At 37.1% G+C, this 21,310-nt stretch overlaps 1 protein-coding gene across 7 annotated transcripts in view; it reads left to right on the forward strand.

Moving 5' to 3' along the window:
- Nucleotides 1–21,310, forward strand: part of FUT8 (fucosyltransferase 8) — a 138,260-nt gene that overhangs the window by 11,253 nt on the left and 105,697 nt on the right. For all 7 annotated transcript variants that reach the window (XM_069784635.1, XM_069784634.1, XM_069784639.1 and 4 more), the window contains exon 2: nucleotides 13,389–13,469. The gene's annotated coding sequence lies outside the window, so the exon portion shown is untranslated. The remainder of the gene's footprint in view (nucleotides 1–13,388; nucleotides 13,470–21,310) is intronic.

Below are 21,310 nucleotides of genomic sequence, written 5' to 3' on the forward strand. Positions count from 1 at the left end.
TGATTCTCTGCTGAAACAAACAGGTTTTTTTTCTTTTTTTTTTTTTTTCCTGTGGCAGTTTTTCTCATTGGTCTTACTTTGAGGGTTTGTCTGTGCTCTCTCACTCTACAATTCTGATATTTAAGCAGGGAACACTCATGCCATTTTTCCCAGAAAATGCTCCATGTTATGGGGATACCTGAATCCACTGCCCTTTTATAAAGGCATTTTTTGTGGTTTGGCAACCTGCCATCTTTCTTTCCTTATGCAAGTTATTTTCTTGGCTGTGTCTAGACAGTATATGCAGAGTCGACCATTGTGAGCCACTCTCAATAATCTTCAAATGATCATGGCAATTGGGAGAAGTGCCTAAGGACTGGAGGAAAGCAGATGTCACTCCTGTCTTCAAGAAGGGCAAGAGGGAGGACACAGGCAACTACAGGCTGGTCAGCTCACCTTCATCCCAGGGAAGGTGATAGAACAACCAATCCTGGAAACCATTTCTAGGCACGTGAAGGACAAGAAGGTAATCAGGAGTGGTCAGCATGGATTCACCAAGGGGAAGTCATGCTTGACCAACCTGATGAGCTTCTATGATGAAATGACTGGCTTGGTAGACAAAGGGAGAGCAGTGGATATTGTCTACCTAGACTTCATTAAGTCTTTTGACACTGTCTCCCGTAAAATCCTTGTAGAGAAACTGATGAAGTATGGGCTGGATGAGCAGATAGTGAGATGGCTGAAAACTGGCTTGATGGCTGAGCCCAGAGGGTGGTGATCAGTGGCAAGACGTTTAGTTGGAGGCCAGTAACTAGCGGTGTACCCCAGGGGTCAATACTGGGTCCAGTCCTGTTTAACATCTTCATTAATGAGTTGGATGATGGGGATAGAGTGTACCCTCAGCAAATTTGCTGATGACACAAAACTGGGAGGAGTGGCTAATATGCTAGAGGGTTATGCTGCTATTCAGAGACCTCAAGAGGCTGGAGAAATGGGCTAACAGGAACCTCATGAAGTTCAGCAAGGGGAAATGCCAAGTCCTGCACCTGGGGAGGAACATCCCCAATTAGTGGGCATGGACTGGCTGGAAAGCAGCTTTGCAGAAAAGGACCTGGGGGTTCTCGTGGACACCAAGTTGAACACAAGCCATCAATGTGCCCTTGCAACTAAAAAAGCTAACAGTATCCTGGGCTGCACTGGGAGGAGCGTTGCCAGCAGTTTGAGGGAGGTGATCCTTCCCATCTGCTCAGCACTAGTGTGGCCACGCCTGGAGTACTGTGTCCAGTTCTGGGCTCTTTCGTGCAAGACAGACACATACGTGAGGGAGTCCAGCAAAGAGCCACAAAGGTGATGAAGGAGCTGGAGCATCTCTCCTATGAGGAAAGACTGAGAACTGGGGACTGTTTAGCCTGGAAAAGAGAAAGCTCAGGGGAATCTGATCAATGTATATAAATACCTGAAGGAGGGTACCGGAGTCAGGGTGAGGTAAGAAACAGACAGTGCAGCATACTTTCTGGATCTCAGTAAGAAAGGCCTGACAACAAACGGCTTAATAAGATTACTGCTTTAATAAGGCAGACAAAGAAGAGAAATATAGATAGCTAGTAAATCTTACATCTCTCCAGGTGCTGGGCACCCCACATTTATGCAGCACCAGATGGAGCCTGGATGGGTTTTCCCCTGGTGCACTGTGCAGAGCAGATTCTGTCTGTGGAGAGAAGCTCTTCCTTCTGGTCATTTGAGCTGTGATGTAATTCACTCACAAGAAAACAACTCTATTCTTGAAGGATGTTCTTGTGAGAAATTCTTGCTGCACTTCTAGGTAAAGGCAAGACCATGCAGGTGGTATAATCACTGGTACCAAGGGGGAACTGCTTGCAGGCTCTTCTGTTACAATTAGCTGGCTGAGTTTAACTTGCAGCCAGTGTCCACTCAGGTTAACTGTTATGTGGATCACTAACTCCTAAATGTTCAACTGTCTCTTGGTCAGGATCAATACAGGAGGGTATAAAGAGGGCAGAGCCAGGCTCTTTTCAGTAGGCCCCAGTGACAGGACAAGAGGCAATGGGCACAAACTGATACACAGGCGGTTCTGTCTGAGCATATGGAAATGCTTTTTTTTACTGTGAGGGTGAATGAGCACTAGCACAGGTTGTCCAGACAGGTTGTAGAGTCACCATCTCTGGAGACACTCAAAAGCCGTCTGGAGACACTCAAAAGCCATCTGGACATGTTCCTGGTCAACTGGCTCTAGGTGGCCCTGCTTGAGCAGGGGGTTGGACAAGATGACCTCCAGAGGTCCCTTCCAACCTCACCCATTCTGTGTTTCATTGCAGTGTTGTGGTTTGATGTTTGTTTTCTCAAGGGAGGATGTTCTTCCTTTGGAATTGAACACTTTTGCCTGTAGTTGAGACTGGATTCTGAAAAGAGAGAGTTGTGCCAAAACCAACATTGAGACTACTCCTCTCGTGAGCATGCAGGTCACTAGAGTTTAAGCTGTGTATGGGTCTTAATTGTAAAATGGCTTCCTGGGTCTGAGTTATACTTTCTACAAGCATTTTGTTATTTATTGCATAAGCACTAGGAATAATTCTCTATTTAATTGAATGGTCTGATACGCATCAACTTCTTTTCATTGTCCTGTCTTTGTCATAGTCTCTCTTTTAATTTACAGGAAGAGTCTGAGGATGTATAATGTTCTTCACCTTATGTCAGATGCAGGATGGAAAGCAGTAGATCTGACAAAGGGTTAAATGAGTTATGAAGACAGAGGGAGCACAAAACTATTAGTTGAAATGTCTGAGACATGTAATTGCTCAAGGTCTGAATGTATAACAGAATTCTGATTATTGGTTGGCAATTTTTGCAATTATGGTTAGCTCTTGTTTAAATAACGTTTGATAAATATGTTAACACGTAATAGGACTTAACTTTCCCGTGCTTTTGTCATCAATTGTAATAACTGCAAAGGAATTTTTATGCTAGGTTAGACCTATTGGCTATAGCCAAGTGAATTGTTCAAGTGCTAGGGACAGCTTTGCAAAAAGTAGGGAACTGGTAGGTAGCAGTACAGTATTTCTACTGGGATGATGTCAACTTGTTCAGGTAAGTAAAATGATTGAAATTAATTTTTTAAATGAGGGTGTCTCATTAATTTACCTGAAGACATAATTGCAGTGTTTTCTGTATTTTTACTTGAGAAAGTTGTTTATTTTTTGAGGAAGTTTTAACTGAATTCTCAGGTTAAGTGCCTGAGGGTTTATGCTGAATTGTTGAAATTAACTTGCACTGAGTACTTAAGGATGCTATTCTTTCTGGACAGCAATTTAGGCAACTCAAAATATTGAGTTTCACCTGTCATTAAGATACCCTTTTATCCAACTTTTTATGTCAAGTTGACATCAGTTGTGATTTGGAAAAGATTAAATATAAATCCTTTTTATCTGCAGCTTTTGTTGATGTGATGTGTATTTTTTTTATCTCCCCCCGCCCCGATCTTTGATAGGTCCTTTATAGGTCCTTTAATATAATGTAAAATTTACTGGTTTCTTAACTTTGGGGATCCCTTCTGTAGTACTTTGACCTGGCAGATTCCAGGTTTGCTCTTGGTTGAATAACATCCTCTCATTAAAGTAGAAATTTGTGAAAGAATTATGTATTTTAGAAGACAAATATAAAATTGGCTATGATACAATGTAGTAATGATTTTCAAGTGTTGTCAAGTCATGCCATGTTGGTTAAGGCATGTGTATGATATTTTGAATGTGTTTTGCTACAGATTGCTACAGAATGTGTTTGCTACAGGAAAATAAATGATTAATCTTGATGGCTTTTTGTTTTTATAGATTTATATGACCACTTTTTTATGTTTCTAAAAATCTAAGCTAGTAGGTGGAGATATGGTTTAGTGTCCCATCAGAAAAGTTAACCAAGGTATCAATTGCATCGTTATTTTTGAAAATAAATGTAAAAAATAGTAAGCAGAATTTTATCTTGTTAATTTCAGGGTACAATCTGAAAAGTCCATACAGGTTCTGAACAGCCTTCCTCTGGCTTTCTTAATATTTATATAGCTAATGTAACACAGAAACACTTTTTCACAGTCTTTAAAGGTTTATTTAAATATATTTTCTCATGATACTGATGTGAAGTGTTGCAATATCCTCACACTGTGTTAGACAGCAAAGGTGCATCCTGGGAGTTCATGAAGATTATCGTTTCCTGCTGAGAAGTTAGTAAATATTGGGTGTAATTCAGTGGCACCTGCAACTCAAACATACTTAGCCAGTACAGTTTTTCATTTATTTTGAGGGGGTTTCCGTTGATCTGACTTCTAGGACAGCAAAGAACTGCTTGTGTACTTAATGTTTCTCTGTGCCATTTCTGTTATTCAAGTGCTTCTCAAAGTCATAAACAGGAAATCTTTACATTGATAACCTTTGTTAGTGGCTTTTCTCCTGAAGTCTCTTAAAAATGTGTAGTATTGTTGTTGCTTAAACTTCTTACCTTCCCTGGCAGATGCAACTACAAGATTGATTATTTCGTTATCTGGCTTAGACGTATCTTATCAAAAGAGGTGATAGCTTTAACTGTGCTTTTTGAAATCATAAGTGCTTTGGAATGGAAGCATATGGAATGCTCCTTTGGACAGTTCTTAGCTGTTGCTTGAAAATGTTGCATCAATGTGGTGTTTATTGACTGCCATCCCTTGGTGTTGAAGGGTATCTAGAGCTCAGAGCCCTTAGATTATGACATTTTTTATTTATATGTTAGGTCAAATGTGATTATCGAGAAAAAAGTGTTACGAACTGTGGATTCTCATCTGAGAATTCTTCAGCTGTGTTTGGATGTGCTGTGTGAAGACTTATTATTATTTTGAAGGTGGATAGTCCTAGGTGTGCACAGTTAGTATGTACTAGCATTAAAAAACACCCAAAATACAGTGTGACAGTATTTAAGAATAATCAGTGTAAATACTTTTTGTGGTGTATTAGTAGCACATATATCAGTGTGAAACATTTCTGCTGGAATGTGGTAAACCAAAACGGAATATTGTCCTTCGAACTGTGATTTCTAGTGGCATTTATACTATGGCGGGGGCCTGTCTTCCCTAAGCTGCACTTATTATGTATGTGTAATTAGTGACAGTTACTCGGTCAGCATATATAGTGTGTGGAGAAAAGATGAAGGAAGAGTCATCAGTTCTTGGGGATGCAGTTTGAGCCTCAACAAAACATTTTGTGTCTCAGTTCTCTTCTATCTTGCTCTTTTTTAGCTTGAGACTTTCTATTTTCTGATGGAGATGTATGAAGTGACAAGTTTGTCCTTCTTTATCCAGTAGGCTCTCTAATGAGTTCAATGATGGACAGCACTGATGTCAAACTGTATCTCTGTAAAACTATGCGTATAGTGAAAGCTACTGCAAAATGTGCTTTTGCATCAGGCTTAAGGTTACATCTCAGTGTTTTTTAACATTGTCTCAATGTTTTTTCTTTCATGCTTTCCAGAGTTCTTCCATATACTGCCTTTTCCTTTCCCACTGTCCTCTTGCTGGGATCAGGATTTAGCAGAAAACCCAAATTCACAGTTCTATATCCCTTTGGTTTTTGAGTACCGCCTTGTTGTCTTTGCATGGTGTCCGTCAGCACCTCTTGACTGCTGTGGGAAAGGGTGATCTAAGTGAAGCTGTTGTTACGAAGGAAAATGGAGGTGATGCTTGGTATAATTTATGAAGTTCTTTGCTCTATGAAAACTAGCTTATAGATACAGTATAGATTGTACATATCCATATTATACATACATAGATATACATATATACAGAACTATGTAATTACACCAGATTATATCTAATACTGGTCGCATAGGGTAGTTTATACCACAGTCATAGGATGGTGTAGGGAAACCTGAATTACTACCAATATATACATGTTTTGGGAATGAATGAAGAACTCTTGTGGAGTCTTTAACCCATAGTAAATTCACTGCAGTGAGTCTGTTTGCTTTCTTTCATACATTATAGATTGAAAGACATAAAAAGATGAAATTCAGCTTAATTAAACTCAACATGTAACTTTAAAAATATTTGCTTTTTATCCCTAAGTAGGGAAGACACATATAAATTTCTAAAAATTTCCTTCATAAATTAATCATCAGAGGAATAAGAGAGGAATGCAGGATTGCCTAATGGATAGTAAAAGTGGGAGATAGGCAAATAACAGAACCATTTCAGGAGGAACCTTTGTGCATACATTTAGCAATAGTCTCTTAATATCACACTGTTTTAGTCTGTTTGTAGTGAAGCACACTCAAGGAAAAGATGTGTCAAAAAAATATTCAAATATGAGCAACTTAAAAGACCTGAAACCTCTCTGAAATGAAATGGACCATAGTATTAGTACATGTTTTTCCCCTAACATTTAGGCTTTACAAAGCTCGGTGTGTAGTATCGAGCAATAGTTTCAAAAGCATTTTCTGGTGTACTGAAATATATAAATTGCGTATTTCTTTGTGTAATATTCATGCTGATGGAATTATATTCAATACAAATTTTCAGCTTCCTTCATTATCAGGCACCATCAGCCACCTAACAGACAAATTTTAAAAAGGAGTTTCAGATTTTTCTTATTGAAAATCCCTGACCACTTCTTTGATACTAATTGCTAGAATCTCAGCTTTGGTAGTCATCTTGACCTTTGTTTGAAGATCTGCCTTTGATTAGCCTGTGTCTGATAAACATGAAGCTGCAGCGCTGTCTCGCCTCAAGGGAAGCAGTGTTGTGTCTTCCTTTTTTCTCAGCTTCCTGGATGCTGAATGCTGCTTGCATCTGTTCATAGCCTTCCCGCGGAGCAGCAATGGCAGCAGTATGAAATTGATATCATCTTTGAAATCTGCACAGCTGCTGGTATGGTTCTGAATCACAGCAGTGAAGTTGACCACAGTCTTTTTAATGTCACCTTACTGCTCTTTGACCAATCAGTTAATAGAAGCAGAGTCACTCAAGCTGTTTGACAATAGACTTTGGAATAAAATGCTATGATTTTTATTTGGTTCTTGTTTGAAAAACTTAAAATGAAAAATGAAATTATGTATGAATTCCTATTATAATTTCCATAGCAGTATCAAACTGTGTTCTCAATGTGGGCAGGTTTGAAGAACTTACCATTTTAAGAAGGAAGAAAAAAAAGAGAGGAAAGAACAGGGTAGGCATCTGAGGCACAATAGAAGATGCTGTTTGTTTCTTTTAATCTGCTACTACATGGATTGTTTCCATCCATACATAAAGGTTTCTTAGGAATTCTATTGGTGTTGGTATTTCTCTTGTGTGTTCACTTCTCTTTCAATATAAATTGCTCTGACTCTAAAAGACTGAGTAATGGTATTTGTAGGGGTAGCTGGTATTTGTAGTGAGTAGTAAGGTGTATATTTTTTAATTTTTAAAAAACTTTATCTCCTTTATATCTGAAGTTTGATAGACTGAATTAAATCCCACAGTTGAAAATAATCCCTCATAATTAATAGCAAGGCCCTCTAGCTTTTTTTATATAAATAAGAAATAGAAATATTTTTTTTTTTTGGCTTATAGCCATGTTCCTTCTTGTTGTGTTTTCAACATCAGTATTGTTTTTCAGTGACATGCATGGTACTGTCTTTTTCCTTCTGTGAAGCTTGCTGATTTAGATCTTACATTTTTTTTGCTGGGACTGTCAAACATTGTATTCATAGCCTTGTCTTTTGATAGGGTAGGCTTTCTCTTTTGAACTAATTACTGTAACCCATAACAAATAATCATGAGGCTGTACTGCATAAACAATTTCCTTCCTCAAATTCAAACACAGGTTTGTTTCTTACTGAGTTTCTTGACCTTATTTCAAGAGAACAGGTTTTGTCAGCATTTCAGGCTTTATTTCTTCTTCATGTTGTCTGTATTCTCACTTAACAACTTTCTTAACTGGGCTTTCCTGACAGCTTTTTTTCAGTCTTTCCTTTCAGTAGCCTGTATCTGGAGAGAGTGTTCTCTCTGTGTAGTTTCCTTGCCTCCAACTTTCCTCATTCTTTTGGTTAAATTTCTGAAGATGGTTACTACTTTCCCCTTTTCTTAGTTTTGTGTACTCTTCTAGAGTTTATCTGCACTTAGTTTTTGTTTCCTTAAGCTGACTTGATTTCAAATCCCTTTTGGCTGCATCAACACTAAGAAAGTGGCCAATTGTCTGGTATTGAGGACAGCTGGCATGGATTGAGATTTGTCCTTTCTGTTAATCTCTTAGCCTTCAAAACAGGTAGCTGCATGTGCAGTACCATTTGGAAGTTTTCCTGGCCATGTGATAACCTTCAGACTGTTCCCAGAGGTTGGAAGAGTGCAGCTGGCCTTTATCAAAAGTATTTCAGGGCTTGTTCTAACATGCTGATTTGTATTTCGGTGTCTGGTAAAGTTCAGACGTTAGTATATTGATGTAACCTTTCAGGTTAACTTTCATAAAGCCAATAGTCAAGCCAGTTACCAGCTAGAGGTTAACTCAGTTATATCTATGATATGCTTCCTGAAAGGCCTGTCCAGTAAGTCATTAAGTCTTGTGCTTTGAATGATTCTGCTGTCTAGAAAAAAACCCCAAAACAACAAAACAAAAGAACTAAAGAGAAGAAAACAACCTCTCTCAACAGTCCCTCCAAACCCTCATCCACTTAAATTTTCTTGTTTGGTAATTTATAGGAGATCTACACTTTCCTTCTCACTGTAACTTTCTCATTTTAATGTTATGTGGAGTGTTTGGCTTCTGTTGCATTCTGGATCTCAGACCAAGTATACCAACCTTAGATAGTCAAGACAAGATTTCCTGCTCCACCATCTATATCTGTCCTTCCTGAGCCGGGTATGCCTTCTAACTTTATGCAGTATCCCACTAAATGAGTTGTGTCAGTTGAGTCGTATTTTTGTTTACTTTCTGAGATTTCCAGCTACTCTGGGAAGCTCTGAAGATAGTTCTACTGTTTGCCACCTTTTCTTCCCTATGACCCTTAAACTAACCATGATTGCTACTCATCGCTTTGGAGCTGTGATCTAGATTGCCATTCATAAGTCTTGTTATTTTATTAAAGAGGACAGTCTTTGCCTTTAATTTGCTCACTGGTGATATGAATGACAGCAGATTTTTAGCTTGCCAGGCTGGGAAGCACAGATGGCACTTCACATGGCTGAGAAGAAGTGGGACTCTGGGGAAAAGAAACATAACATATGTTTTCCTGGATTTGAGAGAGCTAAGAGAGGTCCAGTGATTGCAGTGTTTTCCCAAATTTTACCCAAATTTGCACTATGCATGCAAGTGTGTAATGTATTAGCAATGTCACTGTAGCATAGATGAAACTTTGTAAAGTGAAAAATGTAGGGCTGGGGACACTGAACAACAGTAACCTGTATTCTGGGAATATTGGGATGTGCCGGCTAGGGTCACATATTTTTAAATAAAAGGGAAAAACTAGTCAAGTGGTTGGGCCAATGTGTCTTGAAGGAGGGGAGCAGGAAAGAACTTGAGAACTGCACAGTGTCACATTGGTTTATTACATTTTGGGTGACCTACCTCCTAGCAAGTGAATAGGTTAAAAATGTGTTTATATTTGGGATGTTTTTAAAAACTCAGTTCTTAGTTTGGCCCTTTCATATGTCCATGAAAGAAATCAGAGGATTATGTACTGGTCTGTGTACTATATCAGTTTTGTTGACTGTTCTTGATTTATGCCTTGAGAAAACATTATGTGTGAAAATTTCACTATCATGAAGGGACTTTATACCTTATAGCAACTGTTTTATATTTCCTTCTGGTAAGGATAAACACTTAATGATACTGAATTTTGCTCCTAATTATTATTTGTGCCATTAAAAATGGTGTACACTTAGAACAAGCTCAAAGTGGCAAAGTTCTGTCTGATAGGGAAAAACAAGTGTAAGGAAACCTGTGTCTTTTAGGCTTGTTTTGAGGAATTTTGAAGAATAATGCTTCCAAATCTGTATCTTGTTTGATTAAAATAGAATTTCATTGAAGAATTGTATGTCCTTCTCAAACCTGTGGTAGTCAAAGCTTGTTTGAATGAGAACCTTCTCTACAAAATTGAACTGCAGAAAGAATCCTGTGCACTTCACTGCAAAACAGCTAATTCCTGAGAACCTTTCTTCTGCGTGCAGTAGACGCTAGGTGATTTGGCTTTGGTCCTTGCATATTATGGATTGTGTATATTCCAGCTTTTCTTTAGCTCTTAGCAGTAAGGAATCTTAAACTAAAAAAAAACAAAACCAAAAAAACCCACATATATATAATAGATATATAAAATATGTATAGAAAATCTTACATATATATCTATTTTTTAATATATGTATTAAAAAGATTATTTTTCCCTCTCTTCCACTGGGATGTTCTTTCTTTCCATATTTGTTTAAGGAAACTTGCTTAGTATCAGCAACTAACAATGATATCAAATAAAAGGATTGATGGGTATAAGAGAACTGTTAGTGTTACAGCTAAATAACTGTTTCTCCATTAGAAAACCACATTCTCTCTTATCTTAAGACTGGAAAATATAAATAGATTAATTTTTCTAAAAATGAAAGGTAGCGACTAGTCCACATTCACCCAGCAATTCAGAGTCAGAATTGGGCATATATCTAAAATTTCCAATCTGCAAGGTCACTTCATGACCTTTATCTCCAAAAAGATCTCTGCAAGAGGGCCAAATTTATCTGGAAGGCACCACTGTTTAATTAATCTAGTGATATTTGTAAATACTGTTGAGGTGGTTGAACAACAAATGCGAAGATTTTTTTAAATAGTTGTAGTTTTTATGTTATAGATAGAATTCTGTTTTCAGGGATATATTAGTGATATTAGGCTGGAAAATTGTAAGCTTCTTGGTAGTTTTAAAGTTTTGAATGACTTGGAGTAGGTTGACTATTTTTTTCCGCAGTTCCATAAAAAGATAATGGAATAGACAGTCACTTTACATTAGTTGTGATGATCTTAAAACAAAGGGATTTATTTCTTTCCTCTCAGTAATAGATTTATGGATGGAAAAAAAAAATGCTGGTCTCCTGCATCTTGATTTCAGTACAGCATTTGTTACTTTTTTTGTGAGTTACTCTGAGCAGACTATGGGCTACAAGAATGTATCCTAACTGAGTGCATAGTTGGTTGCAAAAATGTAATTGGAACTCAGATCAAAATTTCATTGTCATACGGGTAGAATCTGTTAAGTGGAGCTACAGATGACTTGACCAGGCTAGACCGGACTGTTTTATGTTAAACCAACTTAACGTTTCACTGTTTTGTAATTTTACTTTTTTTTAGTTATTCATGTTGTGGACAAATTTTCCTGGAGGAGAGGTGTAAAATACATTGGAACTTTTGGTTTTTTTCCCCTCCACTTTGTCAACAACTATTAAATAGCTACTTCACTCCGGTAGTACGTTAGTGTGGAAAAAAAAGACCCAAATATTCATGCTTTCTTTTTGTTGTTCTGTGTGTGTTTTTATATGTTTTAGGATACCACATTTTAAAATTCTGGAGAGCTTTTTGTAGGGCATGGTGAATTGCCTAGCCTTGTAGGACTCTGGCCTTTTGGTACTGCCTGTAATTCTGTGGCTCACAGATAAATCAACTTCTAAATTTAGTAGTAGTTTTTTTTCATTACATGAAATGTAAACATTTCCACTTCACCTTTACTATGAGCCAATCTGTCTAAATCTGTTTTTCCATATATATGGCTCACATAATATGCTACCTTCTACCTGTTATTGGGGTTGCAAATATGGACTTGTAAGAAGATATAGCATAATGTTTCATAGAAAATTAAAAGTAACCATCATTCTAGACTGTGCTCTAATGGGTTCACTGTAGGGCTAGCTCTTGGAACAGGGGGGCTCCATATTCATTTTTGCTTGGCTTCCTGAATTACCTTCAGCTGATAGCTTCACCTCTATTTTTTTGGAACAGGTAGTGTAACTGATTTGATAAGAGGTACAATAAAAAAACTAGTTTAGTTTTTCTGGAAAGCTAAAACTCTGATGCTACTTTTTATACATGGGGTAACAGTGTTGTATTTTTTTGTTTGGATTTCTGAGATTCTTTATCACAGGAAAAGCTATATCCTTTTTATTTAGTGTCGCCTTAGCTTAAGTATACCCAAACTATCAATCTTGAATGAAAATGGAAATAGGCTATCTCACTCTTTCCCCCAGGCGTTCCATTTTTAGAAGTTCATGGGCTCTGACCTTGTAGGCGCTGATTATTTTAAATAATTTATTACATGAAAAAGAAAATACAGAATTTGTTTTTTTTTTATTTTTATCACTGTTGCTGCTTTTGAGATTTTTAGAGTTGCCAGTTCACCTTGTTCATTTAACAGTACAGCTGCTGAAGCTTCTCTTCGAAATATAAAGTCACATAATTTTCATTCAAAAATAAGATTAATTTGGCAGAATTCTCACTGCAGTAAAAGACAATTATCTGAAGCATTTATCATTTTTCTCTTCACTCCTATTCCTGGTACTATTGTTGCTTTAATTGATTTCCTATTTATTTTTCTTCCCCAGTTTTTACCCTTTCCTTGAAGTCAGGTTCACAAATTAGCTTTTCAACATCCAATTTATTGCTGTTTCAGAGTCTGATATGTGCAGCTTTTGATTGCTTTTCTGTTAAATGGCCAAGAATCAACACTTAGTTCAGTAGTATACAGCCATTCAGAATTAGTGAGACCACTGTTATAAAATGATGTAGTAACTCCATGCCTTGATAATCCAGAAGTAAGAATTTGTTTAAAGCAATCTACTATGTCATATATGGTCTACTGTGTATGCTATGTTATGTACAAAAACATAAATAAACAAGTGGTACAAACTAAGTTAATTTGCTTACATCTGTTTTAAAGGTAGAGCCTGTTTTTCTCCATGTGGCAACTATTTCAGTTTCAAGAGTTTACCATTTTAATTTTTCGCATCTGGTTTTAGGATCTTGATCCTACAATTTTTCTCAGTGTTTTTTTTTTTTTTCCTAAAGCCTGGCTATATATATCCCAAGAATGAATCCACTGCTTTTTTCCCCCTTGTTTTCTTAATTCATTTTCACAGATGACTTCAGGGTCTATACTTAACCTTTGTTGTTTTTTTTTTGGCAATGAAGCAGACAGTTTCTATTTTTTTCAACTTCAGTATAAATAGAGGTTGTTCATATGTATAAATGTCTGTTTTTGTAAGAGTTTTGCTACAAGAAATCTGATCACAAATCATATAAAATTCTGAGCAATATTTCTAATAAGAGCATTTGCATGCATCTCTTGAATGCTGCATTTAATAGTCAAAGCATGAAAACATGGATAAAGATAAAAAAAGGATAAAAACTAATGATCTTCTTTTCCTCTTCTACTTTCAGAGAATTACCTAGGCTTCAAAATGAAAGTGAGGAAGAAGAGTCCCCAGAAGTGTTAATTTGAAAAGTAATTATTGCTGATAGGTAAGTACTTCTCTTCCCCTGTGATGTTGCCTCCACTGGGACAAAAACTAGGTGTAAAGAATCTAGATGAAGACTTGTGCTACTTAAACAGCAACTGAAGACTGCTCTTCTGTTGATAAATCCTTGTCAGCTGGAAGAAGCAAATTTTGCAAAAGTGAGGTCAGGTCCTTTGCTTTTATGTCACATCACTGAGAAAATTGGGTCAATCAGACACTTGTTTCACCTTTCTTTTCTCCTTACACCCATTATTTTCCCTTCTCCTCTTTGCCTCTCACCTCTAAAAAGAGAAGTTCTTGGATAGATACATTATGTACCTTCTGTCTTATGTACAAAGCCCTTCTTCTTTGGCAGTATTTTTGGGCCCTTTCATCTGTATTGCAGATATTACATGTATTGCTCAAAAAGCCCTTCTTCTTTGGCAGTATTTTTGGGCCCTTTCATCTGTATTGCAGATATTACATGTATTGCTCAGAGACAAGCACTACTTCTACAGAAGTTGGGCACAGGCCCTATTCCATGAAGTTTCCCTGAGAACTGTAACTAAGCAAGCTGTTGTGGCTTTAATGTGTGCTCTGGGATATCCTAGATCCAGTGCTAGATTTTCTCAAATGGTGATGAGTATTGAAAACTTAATACTACAGATTCTTATGTTTTTGAAGGTCTATGCAAGTACCATAATACTAATTTAAATAAATGTATCATAAAAGATAAATCTTGGAAGAATAGTAACTCTCTTCTTTTTGAGAAGTTGATTAAAGAATGAAGTGAACTTCACTGAAATGTGAATTCAGGTGTGAACCTGGAGACCAAGCATGTTGTGATGTTGTTCTTTTTTGATGCAACTGTAGAAAAGACTGTTATGATCAGTATTGTTAATTACGGTAAAGGTAAGAAGGTTGTGAAAGTTAAAGAAACTTTCACAATTGAACAAATTAGACTAACAGCTCAAACAAATTTGTTGCAGATGAGATGCTTTCACTGTTCACCCAACTTCAGTAATGGTTGTCAAGCTGAAAACATCTGAAGTACTCTTAATTTATTATTTATTTATACAGTTTTAACTGTTGAAGTACTTTGTTAGCTTAAGAATTTAATGAATGGTTTAAAAAAACAAAGGAAAAAAGAAAATGTGGGATTTAAAATTATGTTCTGAGGACCTCATGGCCAGGCCAGAACAAAGAATATGCTGGTAGCTTTCCAAGCATCCTGTTTCCAGTTGAGTTTCTTGAAACTCGTTTGGCTGTTGTAACTGCTTACTGTTGCTGGAAGGGGTTGTTTCCATTTCCTGAACCCTGCTCTTCTCCATATCTGACCTCTGCTGAAACTGATTAACTGATTTATCTTGCAAACCCAGCAAAAAGGTGGCTAGTTTTGTTTCTTGGTTTGTCGGTTGGATCAGCTCAGATAAGCATTCAGAAAGTGTTAAAGGAAGAAATGAGACTCTGGAGGCAGGAGCAAAGAGTGTGGGAGCATAACCTGTCCCTTTAGGCAGCAGCCAGTCAGTGGATCTGTCCAGCAGTTTGTGGTAACGCTGTGTTAAAAGTTGCTAGACTGGAAATGGATGATTTGACTTTAGAGAAGAACAGGTGTGGCTTCTGTGAGAGCTTTAGACTAGAACTGGCTAATCTAACCACATCCCTTCCAGCCATTGCTGTTGGCAGGAGTGACCTGTTGATACTGAATAGAAACAATGACTCAAAGGGAAAAAATCTTAGCAGATGACTAGAAAATCTCTAATGGTCTTTCCCTGCCTCAGCCCAGCCCCATGTGAATATCTGCGTGCTCCAGGCCCTGGAAATGAATGAAGAGTACATATGAAGAATTTGCATGACTTGTCCAAACCTCACTTCTTATCAGAATTGGGTGGTCCCTTGTACATGGTGTTACATAATACAGCAATTTGTCTGTATGTTAGTTTACAGTTTTGTAAATTAAAAATTTTTTTTGGTTTAACTGTGAGCCTGGATGCATGCATATATGCTTGCTTATACTTAGTTTTTATACTTCATTTGTATACTTCATTTTTATACATTCATTTTGTGTTCACCTTACCTTGATTTGTCTGTACACTGTGGTGATGGTTGCATCTTTTGTAGAGATGCAGTCCTTCCTTTAGCAAGGACAAAGCGCAGTGGTTGAGAACTACACGAAACCTCTTTTTGCCTTTTCTGTCCAATTTGTGTGGGAGGATAATTAAGAGAATTTGTGCAGGTCTATAAACTGTAATGTCTGGAGCACTAGTTAAGCCAGTGGTTTTGTATGCATTGCTCAGCTACTAAGGGTGATTGAGCAGTGGAGGAAAGCTGATTGGAGCTCAGTATCTAGGTAAGATCTAGTTAGTGCTGGTAGATTGAGGCAAGTAACTAAGTAATAGAGCGGAGGAGATATCGTTCCTGTATTACTTGCTTATGCAATCTGTGGATTGTGTTGCATTCCTGCTTCCTGTCAGATTGTATAACAAACTGCATTCGGAACTATTTTCTGCTATCAGAGTCTGGCTGGGAAAAACTGTATTTAATCCATCTACCTATTTAATATTTTTTCTTGGTGTTTCTCGCATGTAAAAACATTCCTATGGTAGTCTTCCCCCCCCCCCCCCCCCCCCCCCCCATATTTCATGCTTGGTCTAATCCATCCCATCTATGAACTGTGGTTTTGTAGTTTATTAAAAAAGAAAGATCAACTAGGCATTTTTTATTACATTCTAAACACTTTCTTATCCTTTCTAGGACATATTGTAAGTTAGATTTATCTGTGATAGGCTTTTGAAGATAAACTAATCTCTGCAAAAAGCCTTTGAGTTGTAAGGTTTATTGTAGGGGCACCTGAAATCTTGGATAGATATTTTTTATTTCTACATATCTAAATAGATCAACATGATTCCTGATGGAAAAGGAAAGTATCTTTTCAGAAGGGTATGTTGCTGATCTAGCCCTGCCCTTTTTATCAGGATCAAAGGTGGACCATCCCTCTGTGTTTCTGGAGTATCTACTGTCTTTCTTGCTTACTATTTCCCCCCTCACCTGAGGATCAGCAAAGTCTGTTTCTTGTTCTAACATTCGGCTTCCATTCACTGTTTTATTCTGGTAGTCATTTAGCTTGGATTCTTGTTTGAAAGATGGCTTATTGCTTGGCTGGCTCTCTGAAATATATTCCTTATTAAAAGTGCGTTCTATGTAAGTCAGTTATGATGCAGCAGCCCAAACAACAGTCTTTCAAACCTCTCAAGAAAAGAGGTTACTAATGTACCCATTGACTTCCATGTTTACTGCAGTGAAAAATGATAGAAGGCTGAAAGACTGCAGAGAATTTGGAAGATTGGATTAGAAATTGACATGAACCAACAAATTAGAATGATCTGGGAAAAATGGGATACAAGCCATTAAGGGCAAGTTTAAAATACTGCTTTTAAATTAAAGAAAAATAAAACAGGCAAGTACAGAATAAGGAATGGCTGAGAGTTCTGAAGAAAAAGATTGCGAGTTAAAAGCTGACCTTAAGTCAACAGTATCATGCACAAAAAAAGTTCTGAAAATTTAACATCATACCGGGATAAATAAGTGGAAGCACTGTCATAAAACACTGCGTAAATCCCTCTGCTCAGCTTAGGTTAGAAGTGGAGTCAACAATCTCATTGTGTCTGGTTTTGCGCCATGCACTTAATACATGCAAACAAATCAAAATTACCTTGCCAAATTGGAGAGTCCAGAAGGCAATAGTACTGATGATCAGAACACTGGATCCAAGACGTATGAGGAGAGGTTGAAAAAATCGAGGCTGATTTAATACAGAGAGTAAGCGCTGCTGTTCTAGGTCTTTTGGAACACTACAAAATCTAATAAGCTTACATTTTTACCAGTGCAGATTAATGCAGTGTGTCTTGTGAAGCACTGCAATAGACTGGGAAGAGCATATGGCTGTCTTTGAAATTTCATAAAAAGTAGTAAGACACATGAGCATGTGTGATCTCATCTTAGTGGAGAGGGGTGGTCTAATAACCTTCTGATAACATTATTACATTTTATGATTTAATGTCTAGTTTCTAGCCTTTTTTTTTCCTTAATTGGCTATCTCTTTTGTGAGTGAAGCATAGGGAGAACAGCTTTTTGCAAAAGATGCCCAGAAACACCATAGAATCTCTTTCTGCATATTACAGTAAGTTTTTTTTAGCTTAAATATTTTCTTCCAATGGACCAATTAACTTCTAATCGTGAATGCATCTAATTTTAAACTTAAATAGTCCAAATCTAAAACATTGACTGTAAATTTGGCAGAATTAGAGATGGTAACCTCGTAGAAATTATTTGGCTATAAATTAGTAATATTTTTATAGTGCCTCACAAATCAAATTTCAAGTATAATTGATAATCTATACCATTTTAAATGTCTTAAACTGTTACATTAAACTAAAACTAAGTGTTGACTAATTGTTTAAGAGGGCAAGATCAGAGGAAATAGCCAGACAAGAAGTCTGTTTTGTCTGGAATATGTTTCCTGCTTCACAAGTTCCTGCAGTTAAATAGGTGAGGAACTATGTCACAGGGTTTTTGTGGTTTTTTTAATATGAAATACAGAGAGTTGGTATAGCCAATTCTGATGAAATTATCTGGGTGTTATGAATTTTTACCTAATATTATCATTTTGGATAAAATGATAGACTGGGGCTGTTACCCTTGCCCACTTTTTGTTGTTTATTAGAAGAAATTGTAGATAAAATGATAGACTGGGGGCGTTAGTCGTGCCCACTTTTTGTTGTTTATTAGAAGAAATTGTAGTTGTCATGGAGAGAAGAATAGGATGTGGATAAATGCCAAGGCTACATCTACAAAATAGAAATATTCTGCAGTTGTTTTGGCTTTGGTTTTTTTTTTTTAATGATGTAATCATACTACACTGATAATTCAGTACTTTTTTGTGTGTCTGTCTTTGTTTTATGTTAAATGGTGGCTAATAAACACTTCCAAAATTGGTAGAAACTGTTACCATAGGATAATCTTAATTTAATTTTTTTTGCACTTCAGTCTTGGGGTTTGGTTTATTTTTTTTGTTACCTCTTGTTTTTAAACAAATGTAGAAATAACCCAAGTCTAAAGGGAATGAGAATAATTGAATGCCTTGCTAGTATGTACAAAACAATAGATCAGGACATAGGTTAATTATAGGGTGATTCACTTGAAATTGTTCCTGATGAATACTGTCTTTTAATCAGATGGATTTTTCCTAAAGATATTTGTTGTAACTCATGTTAACTGTATTAAAATTACGATTAATGAACCCCCAAAACTGTCAGCAAACAGGGAACTTTCAAACCCTAAGGAAGGTTCCCTTAAGGCTGCATGGTAGGGGGTTCTTGGTCATTGTCTTTGCTGGCTCTTGGGGAGATACATTGCTCCTAATAAATCTCTAAAAGTTGTAGTTTTAAAGATATAGTAATTTTAATGATACAGAGTGATCACTAACTGTTAAATTGCTTGGCGAGTTGAACTTACTTGAGGAACTTGTATTTGAATAGAGCCAAATGCGTGATCCCAGGTCTAGAGACTAATATTGTAGATTGCACTTACGGGTTAGAGACAGTATTTTTGAATAAAACAACCAGCAGTAGAGATGGAGGGGAGGTGGTATTACTGCTGTGTACAATATTAATGGACTATGGTGGGTGTATTACAACTAGGTTGGAGGTCTAGTCTTCAGAAATAATCTTAGGAAGTAGGAAGGCGTTTAGAAAAGAGCTATAAGAATCATTCAGATCCTGGGAAAGTGTATTGCATTCTAGAGTTTTAAGAAGCCTATTCTATTGAGGTGTTACTTGAGAAGTTTTGAAGATTTGTACTTTAATCCTATGTGAAAGGGCATTGGTAAGAGCTGAAAACAGACATGTTTGGTAACTAACTAGTTGAGCAATTTATCCGGAAATCATTCATTCTCTCTCATTTAATGTGTTTGCATCACATGGATGGCTTTAGTAAAATATATGCATGACCTTGGACAAAGTGTGTGGTTCTGATGCAAAAAATAGGAAAAAGTTTAAATGAACATTGGATTTCTAAACAAATTCCCCCCCCGCCGAAGGCTTTTTAAATTAACCCTAGCAATACTTAGTTCAACAAAAATTTCAGAAAGCATTGATTACTGCAATTAGCCTTCATTTGTACTATATAAAAATAGGCTTGTAAGTGGCTGAACTTAAATAGGCTTTTTATTAAAAACCTCCTTGTGATATGGCCATGATTTTTAAAACAATTTATTGAAATGGGAAGAATGTAGATTTGTAGCAAAGCCCACAATTCAACAGTTTGCTTGTAGGAATAACACTTATGGTAGTGTCGTGGTTTAAACCCAGCCAGCAACTAAGCAGTACACAGCCGCACGCTCGCTCCCTTCCCCCTACCCAGTGGGTTGGGGGAGAGAATCGGGAAGAAAAAAAGGTAAAACTCATGGGTTGAGATAAGAACAGTTTAATAGAACAGAAAGGAAGAAACTAATAATGATAATAATAATAAAATTACAATAATAATAAAATGATTGGAATATACAAAACAAGTGATGCACAAGGCAATTGCTCAGCACTCGCAGACCAATGCCCAGTTAGTTCCCAAGCAGCAATCTCCCCCAGGCCTACTCCCCCCAGTTTATATACTGGGCATGACATCACATGGTATGGAATATTCCTTTAGCCAATTGGGGTTAGCTGTTCTGGCTGTGTCCCCTCCCAACTCCTTGTGCCCTGGGCATAAGAAGCTGAAAAATCTGTGACTTAGTCTAAAAATTACTTAGCAACAACTGAAAACATCAGTGTGCTATCAACATTCTTCTCATACTGAACCCAAAACATAACACTATACCAGCTACTAGGAAGACAATTAACTCTCTCCCAGCTGACACCAGGACAGGTAGCTTTGCATGTCTCAGTTTCAAAATTCAGCTTTTGCTGAAAAAGCCAACTCTAGTATTTAAACAAAATTGTTTTGTAAATGAAAAAAAGTCTCCTGCTACCATTGTTTCACTCTGTAGATGCCCCATTCCCTGTCTTGTGAAATAATCTTTCATTGATGTTCCTCACAGTGTGTTTTGTCAGCAGTTGGCCACAATTTCAGTTGCCTAATGATTACTGTGATTGGAATCAAGATGCCGTCTTTAAAATTAACCAATGTGTTTTAAGTAACTTTTTTCATTCTGTAGTCTGTGTAATGTAAACTACATGGATCTTTTCAGTGTGTGTGAATTGTAGAATCATGCTGTTTGGAAGGGATTTCCATTTAGTCCAGCCCCTCAATAGCAGCTTCTGTTAGAGCAGTTTGCTCAAGTCTGGCTTTGTATATCTTCAAGAATGGAGATTCCACATCACCTGAGACTTACTCTGCTGTTTGACAATCCTCATAAGGTTTTTTTTCCTTTTTTTTTTTTAATTGAGCTGGAATTTACTGTCTTCCAAATTGTGTCTGTTGCCTCTTGTCCTTCCACTGGGCAGAAAAAAATGTGCAACCCCATCTGCTGAGTACTTGCAGGAATACCTCTGTGTATATCATAGTTATACAAGAAGGGAACCAAGAAAAGGATGAAAGGTTGGGTGGTAAGGTAGCTTCTACCAGAAGAGGAAAAGAGAATAACTAAAATGCTGGTGCTGCTGTTCACGGTTTTGACTTTCTGATGCAGTTTCAGGCTATGTCTGTTTGGAATACATTAGGAACATTATTACCAGAAAGTGGATTTCTTTCAATACTCAGAAAAGGGTACCATAGTAACATCTGTGAAAATTAATTCACTGAAAGGGGACGTACCAGGGAATACAGACTCTTAGAGAAAGCAAGGAGACTTTGGATACCAACATGAGGCCTGAC

The sequence above is a fragment of the Haliaeetus albicilla genome, chromosome 5 (assembly GCF_947461875.1).
Source record: "Haliaeetus albicilla chromosome 5, bHalAlb1.1, whole genome shotgun sequence".
In the NCBI taxonomy this organism is placed as follows: domain Eukaryota; kingdom Metazoa; phylum Chordata; class Aves; order Accipitriformes; family Accipitridae; genus Haliaeetus; species Haliaeetus albicilla.